This window comes from Rhinopithecus bieti, unplaced genomic scaffold, assembly GCF_001698545.2.
Source record: "Rhinopithecus bieti isolate Rb0 unplaced genomic scaffold, ASM169854v2 scaffold_13342, whole genome shotgun sequence".
In the NCBI taxonomy this organism is placed as follows: domain Eukaryota; kingdom Metazoa; phylum Chordata; class Mammalia; order Primates; family Cercopithecidae; genus Rhinopithecus; species Rhinopithecus bieti.
This window is the reverse complement of record NW_016807690.1, coordinates 807,933-822,442: the sequence shown is the minus strand read 5'-3', so window position 1 is coordinate 822,442 and position 14,510 is coordinate 807,933. Positions and strand designations below refer to the sequence as shown.

The window sequence follows — 14,510 nt, the reverse complement described above, 5'->3', positions numbered from 1 at the left end:
GTGTGTGCACATGATTCGTACACACGTGAGCAAGCGTCCATGCATGAATATGTGTGTATGTGAGCAAGTGTGTATGTGAATGAGTGTGCATGTGTGTGTGCATAGATGTATATGCATGTGAATGAGTCTGTATGCATGTGAATGCATGTATATGAGTGGATGTGTGTGACAGATTTGTGTGCACGTGAATGTGTGTGCATGTGACTGTGTGCACCCACACAGGAGATGAAGGGTGGTGATGATGAGAGCAGAATCTCAGGCATAATCTAGTCATGTGATTGCTTTAACCAAGGACCAAAAAAATGGATCACATTGCAAAGGACTAACAGGGTGGATTAGATAAACCATTAAGCAAGTAATGTGTTTCTTGGCAACTGAATAGCATGGTGCTAAAAACAAACATAAATTGACTTATACCTGTATCATTGGTTGTGCAAACAGGCATGGCTGCAATTATACATATATAACTAAGAATGGAATGAGGGATGGGTTGTTTTCCTTTCAGGAAAGAGACACCACAGATCTTTTGTTTGCAGCATGGCTCTCAGCTGGTGAACCCATTTAATTAGTTAAACACTCTCGGGATGGCCTTTCAGATTGCTTTCCTACAGCTTGGCCTGTCCATGTAATGCCAGTTTCTCTGCTAAACAACCAGGCCTGTTAGTCTCAGTTTTGTCCCATGGGCCTTTACTACTCCAAGTGAGGACTCAGTCATGTACGGGGGTTGGAGGATGGAAGCCCCCATGTCACAGCCATTGAAGCTCATCTCAAAAAGTTACATGGCAACTACTATGTCCTTTTGTTCTGTTTCCCAAAATTAGGGGAGGGTCAGACAGACAGATGGGTGTATGAATGAACAAATGGAAAAATGAACCAATAACAGAAAGATGTGCACAGGGTGTCTACTCTATACCAGGAACAGGGATGGGAATTTCTATATAAGTTATCTATCTGCTTATGACTAGAAGTCCAGCACTCAGGTCTCTGCAAGGAAGTAACACCCTATTATCTGTAAACAATTCCTGGTTAAAAAAAAAAAAAACCCAGCTGGAAATATTATATTTCAGGAAGAAAGCATAAGGAATGGTGATGTATCTACTCTTTTGGGCATTCGAAGTTCATCCCATATCAAATTAAATGCTGAAAGCACTGGCCTCTCAGGAGCTTTGTGGAGCCATTGTCACTAAACTGCAGTTTAATACTATGCATTCAGCTTTCATCAAGATTTGTTGTGAAATCCACTTCTGCGTTTGTTGTAAGATTGTAGTTGAAATTATCCGCTTTGTTCTTCAAGGCCACACATAAAAAAATGTGTTATGTAATTTTCTTCTCTTTCTCTTTTTACCTTGGCTGGCAAGAAGCTTAGAGACAAACGTGATGATCAATTATAGTGACAAGATTGGCCTACAGCATTAACATAACTTTCAGTCTTGATAGACAAATATATAGAAATAGATTTACACTTATACCTATAACTTGATTCATGTATCATCTATATCCTTAGTTGTGAACTATCTCAGATCCTTGTTGGAGAAAGAGGCAGTAGATGAGTAAAAATAAATGAAAAAAAAAAGCATAGTATTGATATAATGTTAGCATGTCTACTTCTAATAGAGGGTGAGAACAAAACGCTTCAAATAAGACTAATCTTTAGTGCATTTACGTGTGGTCTGGGAATCAAATTCATTTGTCTACACACTGTCTTACACACCCAGCCACAGATACGCACATCCATCCTGGCACCCATAATGACCCACAGAGGCACACTCACTGTGGCACTACTCTCTAGTTTGTACGGCTACCTGTATCTCCAACAGTCTCTGGTTCAGCCTTGAAGTTTGGCAAAACCAAGACTTAGCATGCAGATAGACAAGCAGAAAATTGACCTCCATATAGTCAAGATTTAACTGGTTTTGTTTAGCCTGAATCTTGAATATGTGCCTGTGGTGGTTGCTGCCTTCAGTGTGTTTACTACTAGACTTCTGGTACTTGACTTCTCTTCCTGGTCATCCAGTGTTAGGTGGAAAAAACAAGCATTTCATAAAAAGTTTGGATGCTGGTTAATATTTTCTGAATACCCACTATGTTCTAATCCTTGTATGGTTAAAGGCTTGGTTACATGCCTCTTCCAAGAGGGAAAACTGAGGACAGAGAGGTTAGCTTACTTCCAAAGCTCGCATAGCCAAAACCCAGGATCTTCTGATTCCACAACCTGTGCCCTTTCTCCTGCCTGACTCTAACTCTAGGGTGATGTCAAAGATGTCCAGTAGGGAATGAAAATGAAGAAGACCCTGGCTTTTCCTCTCCTTCACCTGCTGTATCACAACCACTTACTAAAACCACCTTGATGCCGGGGGTAGAAAGACTTGATGACAGCATCACAGGCAGATGACAAAGCTGCAGGTAGGTGAAACAAACAGCAAATTATAGGGAGTCCTCTTCTTCAGGGGAGAAATTTAAGCCCTAGTACTTTGCTCTAAGGCATGTATTCTGGTAAAGTCTCAGCCTGGTTACCTGTGTTTCTGGCTCTCCCAAGTCCCTCCCAGACCCCTAGGCGCTTGTCTACATTTCTGAATCTCAGCATGATTAACATTTTGAGCTGGATAATTCTTGCTTGTGGGGGCTGTCCTGTACATTGTAGGAGTTTGACAGCTTTCCTGGCCTCTACCCACAGATGCCAGTAGCACCTGCCCCAGCTGTGACAAAATGCCTTCAGACATTGCCAGATATGCTCTAGGGACAAAATCACACCAGGTTGAGAACCACAGACTAGGGGAACTCTTGTAGAGTGGGGCTGCAGATAAGCAGAGGCAGAAAGGGGCAGCCTGAGGAGGCTGGACTACTTTGGTCACTCAGGTGGCCAAGAGAGGCCTCTGGACTGGAAGGGGGTTCAAGGAGCCGTGTCACTGACCACTGCCAGCCTCTCAGCCTGTCTCTCTGGGATCACCCTCCACCAGTCCCTGCTCCGAGGCTGGAGAAACGGGATGGAAATCAATGGTAAGGGCCCTTCCCATGTCCTAGGTATTTTGCAGTTTGGGTCTTTGTGATTTTGAATTTATGACAAATAGGCCAACCTGCACTAACATGTTCCTTTTTCCTCAGCTGCGTGGAGGACTGGCTGAGCTGATGAGTGGTAAAAATCAACAAGGTGGCAAAGCAGTGAGTTCTGCTGCTCCTTTGTCCCCAAGGAGCCACTTGTTAAAGCTCCTGAGCAGCATCCACATCCCTGTACCACTTGTCACTCAGGCTGTGGGTGAGCATGACCTCACGCTGAGCACAGACCCCACAGAACTCCAGACCGCTTTTCAGATGCTTTCCAAAGACAGCATGTAAGAATCTCTGTCATCTGCTTTCTCATGAATTCAGAATACCTTGCTCTCTCCAGACCCTGTTGGCCTTAATAAATGCGGCTGGAAGGTGGGGTTAAGGCTAGAACCATGTGCCCCACATTCCCAGTGAAGCCATGCCCCTGGGGAGTGAGGCTGACCTGATTCCAGGAAGCCTGGACCCCACATGGCAGGGTCTGCTGGGGATTAGGTCCCGGGCTCATCAGCTGAACCCGACCCTCCAGTTGCCCTCAACTCCCCTGGCACAAATAAAATACACTCTTCTTCCATGCCTGGTCTTTACCTCTTCCACTCCCAGATGGATGCCTCAAGATTTTTCTCTTTAAAGAAATTCAATTTTGAAAAGTCACACCTGAGTCTTAAACCTACTTGTTTTGGAGAGAACCCGATAGTCTTGAGTGTGACAGTCAAGAGAAGCCCTTGCTCTCCATGTGTGAGCTGTACTGCAGCAGCAGCTTCCCGAGGGCTGGCTAGAAATGCACAACCTCAGGCCCCACCCAGACCATTGGAATCAGTCTGCCTTTTAACAAGACCCCCAAGTGATTTGGTGCATAGTCACATCTGAGAAGCACTGTGTTCCCCCAGAAGCGGAGAGCACTCTCCCCAAGGCCCCTGATAGTGGTGAATAACCTCTTCAGGATTTCCTCCTCCTCCTCTGGTCACCTGACCTGTCTGTCCTAATGGTAAATGTCCACGGAGGAGGTTACCTTCACCACCCTTACCCCTGCTCAACAGTCTCTCGATCCCGACAGCCAGGAAGACCTTTCTCTTGCCAGCCGTTCATCTCTCCTATCGTCATCGTGGCTGGATTATGCTTGCTGTAACCTCAGCACGTCACTATTTCAATAACACTTCATTTGCTTAATGACAGTGAGTCACTGGCTGTTTTATGGCTCATTTCTGGTTGCTTTCAGAGAAGAAACCTGAGGTCCTTAATCATAGGGGCAGCGATGTCTACCGGTCCCTGGACATACAGCTGGAGACAGAGCAGGCAAGAAATGAAAGTCAACTAGTAGAGGGGCTTGAGGCCCTTGTCTCTTCACCTTTGGACCCACAGCCTCTGCGTCCAAAGAAGAGGTCTGGAAATCTCCAGGAACAATGGCTCACGCTGTGCCCGAGATTACAATACACAGGCTCCATTTTGTTGACTGGGGAAGCCAAGAGCTCAGGGAAGGATGGAAGGTGGACGGCTGCCAGGCAGTCAGGAGGAGGCTCTGTGGTCTGTTCCTGGATGCCTGTCTCCTCCTCCCACCTTAGGGTTAAGTGAGCCACAGGCTGCTCGAGGGGGTTCCGGCTTTCAGCAGGCAGCGTTCCCCAAGGCCAGGTAGCAAAGCACTCCTGTAGGCCCTGGGCTCTGACCCTTAGTTATTCTCAACAGAGCTTAATGATCCCCAACTGCAAAATGGGTGGGAACAACCCAGATCTTTACAATAATGTAAATATCTTTCAAATACTCCCACTCGAGAAAGCTGGAACGATAAGTGAGGAAAAATACGAATCCGCTCCTTCCAGTGCTCAGGTGGGCTCCTCACAGCCCTGTCTCAGGCGGAACTTCCAGCTTCCTGACGTGTTGTTCACTGGAGTGCCTCCCTGTTAAATCTGCCTTCGGGAGCCCTGCCAATGTTTTAAGGACCAGCTCAAATTCAAACGCATTGAGGCCACCTTCCTAGACTCTCCTGTGAGAATTAATTAAACTTTCCCCTGCCCTGGGCACTTGATTTGTAAGCCTGGTGGAGCTCTTTTGTGGTTCTTGCTTCTATTTGCATTGTATGATGGAGTCAGTATCGTGATGCTGGAGTCAGCCAGATGTGGGTTAAATACCAGCTCTCTACCAGCCAGACGCAGTGGCTCATGCCTATAATCCCAGCACTTTGGGAGGCCAAGGTGGGTGGATCACGAGGTCAGGAGATTGAGACCATCCTGGCCGACATGGGGAAACCCCATCTCTACTAAAAATACAAAAAATTAGCCAGGCATGGTGACACACACCTGTAGTCTCAGCTACTTGGGAGGCTGAGGCAGGAGAATCATTTGAACCTGGGAGCCAGAGGTTGCAGTGAGCCGAGATCACGCCCTTGCACTCCAGCCTGGGCAACAGGGCAAGATTCTTTCTCAAAACAAACAAACAAACAAAACCCCAGTTCTATTACACACTAGCTCGATGCCTTGGGCAGGTGACTCAACCTCTCTAAGACTCAGGTTACGGAACCACCAAAATGGGTATAGTGGTAAGAGTGCCTATCTCCTAGGAGTGAGGCGGAATAAACAAGGTGATGCATGCCAAGGGCTTTGTGCACTCACTGCCTGACACAAAATGTGAGCTCACTCAGGAACTGTGGACCATGCTGCTGATTCTGGAGCCTGGCTGTATTGACACTCTGATGGCGATTAACTACCATAGCCACTAGACTGAGCTTCTGGAGGGACAGAGTCATTTAAAAACCACCTTTGACCCTGCAGTGTCTCATCAAGTGTCTCTCACACAAGAACTGACCACATCTTCTTTTTCAGGAACTGTTTCTCACAGTTCCTCTTTAAATGAGACAATATCGGTAAATGAGATAATAACGTAAATAAGAGCAATTAGCACGGAGCCTCTCAACAAGAAGCTCAAGTTTCTAAACAAAAAAAGAAAATTTATTCTGTGGAAGCTTCAACAGCTTGAATTAAGGTTGCTAATCTGAAAGGTTTAAAGGTTATGGGATGGGGAGTCCAGGAACTGAAAACTGATTTCTGAAGAGACCATAACTTTGTAACTGTGAGGAATGAATTAACTGATTGAGGCAACTGATGGAACTGGAATGGATTCAGATCAAGTCTTCCGTGTCCTGGTCTTGGCCTCATAATGCCTGCAGAAATGACAATTGGAGATAAATCATGAACCTGACATGCTGTCGGGAGGGTTGCAATAGCAGTGGTATGAAAGCGCCTGGAGAGTGTATGAACCTAGAAAGGGCCAAGTCTAACCCCAGAGAAGGGGCTTTAACGGCTCTGGAGGAATCAGGTTATGTCAAGGACCCCAGGAGATGAGCATGGGGGAGAAACTGATTACTCGTGTCTCTTTCCAAATCAATGCCTTCCCCACAAATAACCTTCCCCAGGTTATGAAATCTGTGGTGCCTAGAGGAGGAAAGAAACACTGCTTTCTGCTCCATGCCATGGGGAAAGCTAAGCTGAAATCAAAGCAGCAGCTGACTGCACGAGCCGGCATGCACACATCCCCACGCACAGCCAGGCTCCAGAATCAGTCCCGGCTGCTCTCTCCTCGTAGACAAATATTCCAAGCTGCGGTGCTTGCTGTCAATAAAAATAAACAGTTTCATGACAGCATAAGAGGAAGGCGTGGCTGGCAGATAGGGGAACAACAGCTTGGAGAGAAGACAGGTGTGTTGCTCTCTCCTTTCCCCTCTCCCTCCCCAGGGGCCTCACTGCCTGCCATCATCTGCCACTGCAAACAACGTGTTCAGCAGCGTGCAGGTGTGAGCACATCCCCCAAGAGAGGGCATCTGCTACCCGGAGATACCTTCAGGTATGCCTTTGGAGAGGAAGGATGCTTTCTGAAATCTAGACCTCTTGGGTCAAAGTTCTAGATGTGTTTGGTTGAACATGACCCTGGACAGGTCACTGAATTCTCTGGGTCACAGTTTCCACCTGTGGAACAGAACATGGGGAGAGGCACAGGAGATAGAGGCGATAACTCTGGGACAAAGAACAGATAACCACTCAGTCAACAGTCATTGCTTTGTGAGCATTAGAGATAACAGCCATGATGTGGACTTTCCACATTATAACTGTGCATATGTTGACTGGATGCTCACTGAAACCATCTCCTATTCCTGGCACACAGCTGAACTACACTTCTCAGCCTCCCTAGACGTGATCTGGGATTGTTCTTACCAATGGGATATGAGCAGAAATGATGTGCGTCACTCCCTGGCTGAGGCACTTAAGAGTGGGTGTGCTTTCTCCATTCTTTCTGCCACGAGATGGACCCCCCTACACTCCTGTGTAACTGCAGAGAGAGTCACCCAAATCATATTAGGTTGTGATGAGACTGAGACATGAACTTTTCTTGTATTAGACTACTGAGATCTAGAGGCTGCCTATCAGAGCAGCTGGGGTTACTTACCCTGATGGCTTATAAGCACGACCCTCCATTCTATGAAGGATAAATAAATGGCACTCCATGACAGTGACGTTTGGTGAAAATATTACCGAGATACAAGGTAAGAGACCGAACTTCTAACCTAAGATCAAAAACTATCAAACTCTTGGTTTTGAGCAAGTCACTTTCTCCTTCTGGCCCTCAGTTTCTGATTTCCACAAGGAGGGAGTAGAACTACACGGCCACCATGATCCCCCACTGCTCTGAGATATCCGCAATGTGAAGCCAAGGGGGCTCAGGCCCACCGATGAATCCATACCCCCGTCACTGAAGTGCATCTAATGATGTGTGCCAGGTCTGAAGGGTGCTGGCCTTTGCTGGACAGCACTGCTCATTATTACCAGACAGCCCTCAATAGCCCCTGCTCGTGCAGTACATGAGAATGGCAGAGATACGGTAAACCCCAAGTACTCAATGGTTGCTCAGCCAATGTCTGCTGAGCAGTTGCTCATTGATAGCTGAGGCAACAGATGAAATGAAAGTGAAATTTCTCAAGATTCTTCACTACACCTCCCCCATCTCTCCCAAGTACCCTCTGTCAGGCTACCATATTGCATGACTCCAGGCTGCACCATTCATACCACAGTCTGGATTACGCACCTCTCCTGGAGTTGTGCAGTACACAGCTGGTGGGGCATTGGATGGTGGCCTTGGCTCCTCTGTGTCCTCAATGAACACACCATGCATTCCCACACCTCCTTGCTTTTGTCTGTGTGGCTCCCATTGCCTAGAATAACTTCTCTCTCTTCTCCAACTGCAAAGCTCCAGTGTTCTTTCAAGGCCTGCTTGAAACATTTCCTTCTCTGGGAACCTTTCCCTGGTTGTCACTACTTGCCGAAAAATTGTTTATTCCCCCTTGGTAGTATCACCCATTTTGCCACTTGGTTAGTCATTTACACGTTTGCCTCCCCTACTGGACAGTAGGCTTCTCAAGCACTATGACCTTGTCTTTTCTACTTAAGTTCCCGGTACCCCAACAGTGCCAGGTTTACGATAAATTCTCAGTGAATATCAACACATTGAATGAACCAAGTTTTCTTTTTCTTACTGCCCTGGGTCATATACAGAGATACACACACACACAAAAAAAATGTGTTTTGAAAAGCATGAAATGTAAAAACCTAAAACTATTCAGAACCCCTCCCCTGACACACCCCAAAAAATAGGAAATAAAAGGGCAAAGGTGGCTGCTGATATTGGTGCTTTGAGATGAGAGCAGGAGTCTGCTGCTTTTCTTGAACAAATAAAGGATTGGGGTCAGAAAGGTGTTGCCCAGCTCCCCTAAAAGAGGCCTCATGGTGGAATTAAGTCAGGTGGTGAAACTTCCTAGGGCATCAAACCATGGGCCCCAAGGCAGGGGCCACATTGAAACCTGGTCTTTATAGTTCCCCATTGACACATGGAGGCTATGTCTCTACAAGTTGACAGGTGCAGCCATCCCTCTGAATTATTTTGGTGGAGTGGCCCATCCTCAGGGACCCAGAGAGTGAATGTGAGGGCCAGTAATAGACCATGGAATGCATATGAGTGGAGGAGAAAAGGATGGTAAGCTTAGGTCTCCATCAAAGTGTTGATGGTGAGGTCAGTGGCAGAATAGGCAAGTTCCTGGGAGTGGTGAAAGATGGGAATGAGGGTGAGGGAGACCATGCACTGTCTACGCAGGCAAATAATGCCAAAGAGCATCCAAGAGTTCTATTCCCCCTGCTCCAGAGGGACCCAGGCAACTTCCAAAAAGCAGGCAAGGGGAGAATGCCCGTGCCCTCTCACGGATCCTGTGCGGCAGCTGTAATCATCAAGAGAACAGTTTCCAAGTGAGGGCTGCAATGGTAGGTGGTTTGTGGACAGATCTCTGGTAGTTTGCATAATCATGTCTATACACTTTTGTCCCCAATCACTGATTTGCTTTTGCTCAGCCTCACTGCTGCCTCAACCATTACTGAGCTATTGAGCTTCCCAATCTTTCCAGGAGGCTTAATTGCCACCCACCCACCCACCCAAACCCCAAAGTCAGTGAGTAAATGAGGTAAGCTGGATTTAGAGATCCTCTGGGCCAGCGGAGTTGATAAGCATGTCAACAGTCAAGAACTTCTTTTCTAGAAATGTTACATGAGTCTCACTTTATGACACAAACTTTGCTGATTAGGCCAACCCCATTCCCACGTCACCAAACTATCCCTGTAGACCTCACAGGCTGCACCTGCTCTTTAAAGAACCTCGCTGCAGCGCCCTCTGGTGGTCATGGCCAATTGCGCAGGTACACACTGGCTGACTTGTATTGGTTACCTAACTTGCCTCTCCCAGTAGACTATGAGCTCCCATCCCAGTGCTGACTCTCTCAGTGTCCCCAGAGCCTACACAAGGCCTGTGTAGTAAAGAAACTAACCCTTCCTAAAAAGAGGTTTGGTTCTGTCCTTCACTTCTTGGAGGCGATCTCTAAGCCCTTGGAGTATCATGACTGGTAGGACTCTCTTTGTTTGCTTGAGACCTTGGGCCGGGCAGAGTAACAATGTGATTTATGGTGCAGGTTTTGAACCACAGCAGCAATGTGCTGGAAGGTGGACACTTCGAATCGTGTGGTATCAGCTTGCCTTCCCGAGGGACTGGAGACAGAGGTGAGCCACATGGGAAGTAAACCACTTAGGCGATGGAGCTCCAGTAAAAACTCTGGACCTCAAAGCCCAAGTGAGATTCCCTATCAGGAAATACTCATGTGTATTGTCACACATTGGTGGCACGAGAGTGACTCCATGGAGAGAACAACTGGGATCTTCACATATTTTTTTTTTTTTTAATTTAAGACTGAGTCTTGCTCTGTCGCTCAGGCTAGAGTGCAGTGCTATGGTCTTGGCTCAGTGCAACCTCCGCCTCCCAGGTTCAAGCAATTATCCTGCCTCAGCCTCCCAAGTAGCAGGGACTACAGGTGTCTTCCACCACACCCAGCTAGTTTTTGTATTTTTTTTAGTAGAGATGGGGTTTCACTATGTTGGCCAGGCTAGTCTCGAACTCCTGACCTCAGGTGATCTGCTCCTGGGATTACAGGCGTGAGCCACTGTGCCCAGGTGTATCTCCACATTTTAAATTGTTCCTAGACTCCACCCTATGTGCTTCTTCCCTTGGCTGATTTCAACATTTCTTTTCCCTGTAACAAATTATATTCAGGGGTATAGTATCTTTCAGCAAGTTCTGTGAATCATTTTAGCAAATGATTAAACCTAAGGATAGTCTTGGGGACTCCTGAACTTGCAACTGGTATCAGAAGCGAGAGCAGTCCTGTGTGGACTGTGCTCCCTTTAAAGTTGTACAGCCCTTCATATAATCAGAGATAAGAAAGGTCTATCCATTGAGTTTCCCCTTCCATGAGTAATTTTACTGGGAAGTCTTGCCTAACCCAGGGAAGTTGGACAATGGATGCTTTGGGTGGCTAAGGATAATTATGGGGCTTTCAACCCCAGATTCTTATCAGGGTCTCAAGACCTCATCAGAGAGCATAGTTTCCCTAGAAATTTCTAAATCTGCTTTCTGACTGTGAAGCATTTGCAGATGCACACCTCATCTCAGGCCTGTCGTCGGTAGTCCTAAACTTTGGAGACCACAGATGACAGCATTCTCAGAAGCTGAGAACCTAACACTGAGGGTTGTAGGCAGAAGACTATTCCATCCTGAGCAAAGATTACTCTAATGCTCCTTCTCATTTGACGAATAAGAATATTAATAATAACTATCATAATAATAGTAGTAGCGAAATTGACTGTGCATGTTTTACATGCCAACAACAATTCTAAGTCCTTGGCATTCATTATCTTCCTGAATCTTCACAGCTCTATGAACTGGGCATATTGTTATTCTTGTTCCACTGATGAGAAAACTAAGTGGCTGAGAAATTATTAAATGGCTCAAGGTCACAGATCAAGTAAATGGCGGAACTAAGATTCCAGCCAAGGCATTTTGACTCTGGGGCTGTGGTCATAACACTATCCATGTCCAAGCATTAGACTCTGGAATGCCTGACATCGTTTCTAGATGGATATGTCTGAATGGTCTCTGTCAAACTATAAGCCTCTTGAGGGCAACTATTGGCCCCTTTCAACGTTGAAGTCAGAGCTTGTGCCAATTCAAATAAAGCTAATTTAGAGATAATCTCATGGCACTAAACCAGGTATTCTCTTTTAGACATGATATCTCACTGATCCCCCAACAATGCCATGAATTGGTATTCATGCCATGACATAGATTGAGGAAGCTGAGTCTGCTTTGAAAATTTGAACTCCCAAATGTTCTAGTTCCTCTCAAATTAAATAACACACGTGTATTTAGTATCTTTGATGTATTAGGTTGAAGCCTAAAATACTTTCAATATGTGACTATTTTTGACCACCCAAAATGACAGTTTCATATGGTTTAACCTAAAATAATATGCCAGGCTAAGTACAACTGGCAACAGCTGATGAACAGGAGTAACTGGAAATGTTTGGTCAATGAGTGGTCCATCATGGTCAACTTTAGGTACTTCCCAGTGTTTAGTCACCTACATATTATCTCTTTGAAAGTACTGATGGCTCCTGAGGCTGCAATGGTTATTAGAGTTCTCCCTGTGAGCAAGTGACATTCCAAGGAAGAGTTAACATAACACGAATGCTAATGTTTAAGAGTCCAGGAGAAGAGGCACAGTGTATGGTGTGGTTCATTTAAACTCTTATAAATAACCCAAAGACCCAGGTTAGGGTTTTCAGTCTGCCTTTGAATATCTATGTGACATTTAGCAAGTGGCTTAACATCTCTGAACTTCAAACTAAAAAAAACAGAAATGCCACTTTGCTCACAGGACAGCTGTAAGAAAGAACTGACATTGAGGATGTGGAAAGATCTTGTAAGCTGTAAAGTGCTGTACAAACCTTCTGTGGCTTAAGTCCTCTCTGTGCTGAACCATCTTAGGGCATGTCATTACTCGGAGGAAGTCACTGCCGATGCTCCATCTGCATTTGTCCACCTGACCCAGTTTTTGATGGTAACTTTTCAGGAAACCCTTGCACTCAAGTACCACATTGCCTGGTCATCTGTCCAGCACACCTGGTGTCCCCTTGTGTATGTGCTGAGCAGGACTCGGGGCAGCCCAGAGGAATCACAGGGAATGAACCCAGAGCCCAGCACTGCAGCCTCCACTTCCTCCTCTTGCACCCCTGTGCTGGGAGAAGAGAAAAGGGTGGAAACACAGAAATCCGCACCCCTCCTCCCTGGCCTCAGTCCTAGGGGAGAAAGAAGTAAAGAACCAGCCCAGTCTCCAGGAGCCAAAGGAACAGCTTGCACTGCCTGAGCAGGCTGGTGCCAGGAGGGGATCTGAGTCACTCTGACAGCAGCAGGGGCGCAGTGCCAGCCCATCCAAGGGGCCTCCTGCCCCTCCCCTCGGGCACTCTGCTAGGGCACTGACACTGTGGCAGAGAAATACAGCTCCCAAGCAGAGGGCTCCAGCCTGGCTTTTAGGGACTCACAGAGGCAAAGACCTCCTTTTCCTGGGTCGCCAACTTGTGATGCAGAGGTCCCTGGCTGCTCTCTCAATCTCAGGCACCTGTATGCTGAGGCCAAATGGCCAGGCACCTCCCCACCTCACTCACCTTCAGTGGATCCCATTGTCCACAAGACAGAAGTGGCACCTCTTAGCCTGGCACTCACAGCCCCTGTAAACAAGCTCAGATCTGTCGTCCCAGCCCTGTCTGCCACTGCTCCCTTTAGAGGATCCCTTGTGTCAGCCAATCTGATTTACACATGAGCTCCCACCCCACCACAAACATGCTCACACACGTGACTTGTTTATTCCCTATGGCCCATGTTGCTCACGTTCTCCCCCTTCCTTTCAAGTCTTACCCACACTTGAAGACCTAGCTCGTATGTCACCTTCACCAAAAGCTTCCTTCCCTGACTATCCATCCACTCAACTGATGTTTGTGAAGCACCTACTACGTGACTGGGGCTGTTTGGGATGCTGAATATAATGGGGTACAAAAAGACTGGATCTTGTTCCTACGGGATTCCCATTCCAATGGGAAATTACAGAAAATAAACAAGCAAGTAAAAAAGTAAGACTCAGTCAGAGATAAGTAATATACGGAGAGTCAGCCAGGGTGACGTGTAGAGAGTGAGTGACCAACAGGGACGCAGCGCTCGGAAGTCTCTCGGACGAGGCGCTACTTGAGCTGAGATCTGGAGGACAAGGACTCTGTCGTCCCAAGAGTGAACAGAAGAGCATTCTAGTTGAGTCTAACAAGGAAGAAGGAGCAATCACTAAGCCCTCTGACCTGGCCTCTGACTTGGTCATGGTGATTCACCGCTTGAGAAACCTAGTTTCTCTGTCTGCAGAATGAAAGGACTTCCACAAAGGCTTGACCTCGGCCACCGTGTAAGTGCCCTCAGCCCCGGGGCCTTGTCTCCCCCATCTGCTGCCCACCCTAGTTGTTGCCAAAGTCTTACTCGGTGCCAGCCACGCAAGGCAGGCACTCTCCACCATTTCCTTTAAAATGCTTCAGGAGAGAGTCCCATTTTCTCTCATTTTCCTCTTTCATTTCAGATGCGATATAAAGGACTATCTACCCTGAGGTACTGAAGTCATCCTCCCCCAGTCCATGAAGAGCAGTAGTACACTCTCCCTTTCTGCAGGCTGCCTGGGATCCTGCTGTGATCGTGCCTGGAAGCAGAGGCCATCACGAATCACCTGTTTCCAGGCAGTTTTCAAGCTAAGTAAGATGCCAGTGACGCCACACAGAAGGCTCCCGTGTGTTTTCTTCTACGCCACCACAATCTTGAATGATAGGTCCTCCACCCGTGGAAAGACTCGTGCTGAACAGGACGGCACCACCACGCCAGGACGCATGCAGGCAAATGGCACGTTTTAGGGCGGGAGGCACCAGCCCTCTCCCTTCCTCGGCCTTCAGGGCAGCCTGGGAAGAGCCGGAGCCTCTGTTCTGGGAGTTTGCCTCTGGTACCTCCACTCAATTTCAAACCTCTGC

General features: G+C 47.1%; 1 long non-coding RNA gene across 1 annotated transcript; it reads left to right on the top strand.

Annotated features, from left to right (window-relative positions):
* Positions 1-6,762: 6,762 nt before the first annotated feature.
* Positions 6,763-14,153, top strand: LOC108536496 (uncharacterized). Its single transcript, XR_001887531.1, has 3 exons — positions 6,763-6,876; positions 10,037-10,124; positions 14,072-14,153. It is a non-coding gene; the product is annotated as an uncharacterized LOC108536496 (long non-coding RNA).
* Positions 14,154-14,510: the final 357 nt, after the last annotated feature.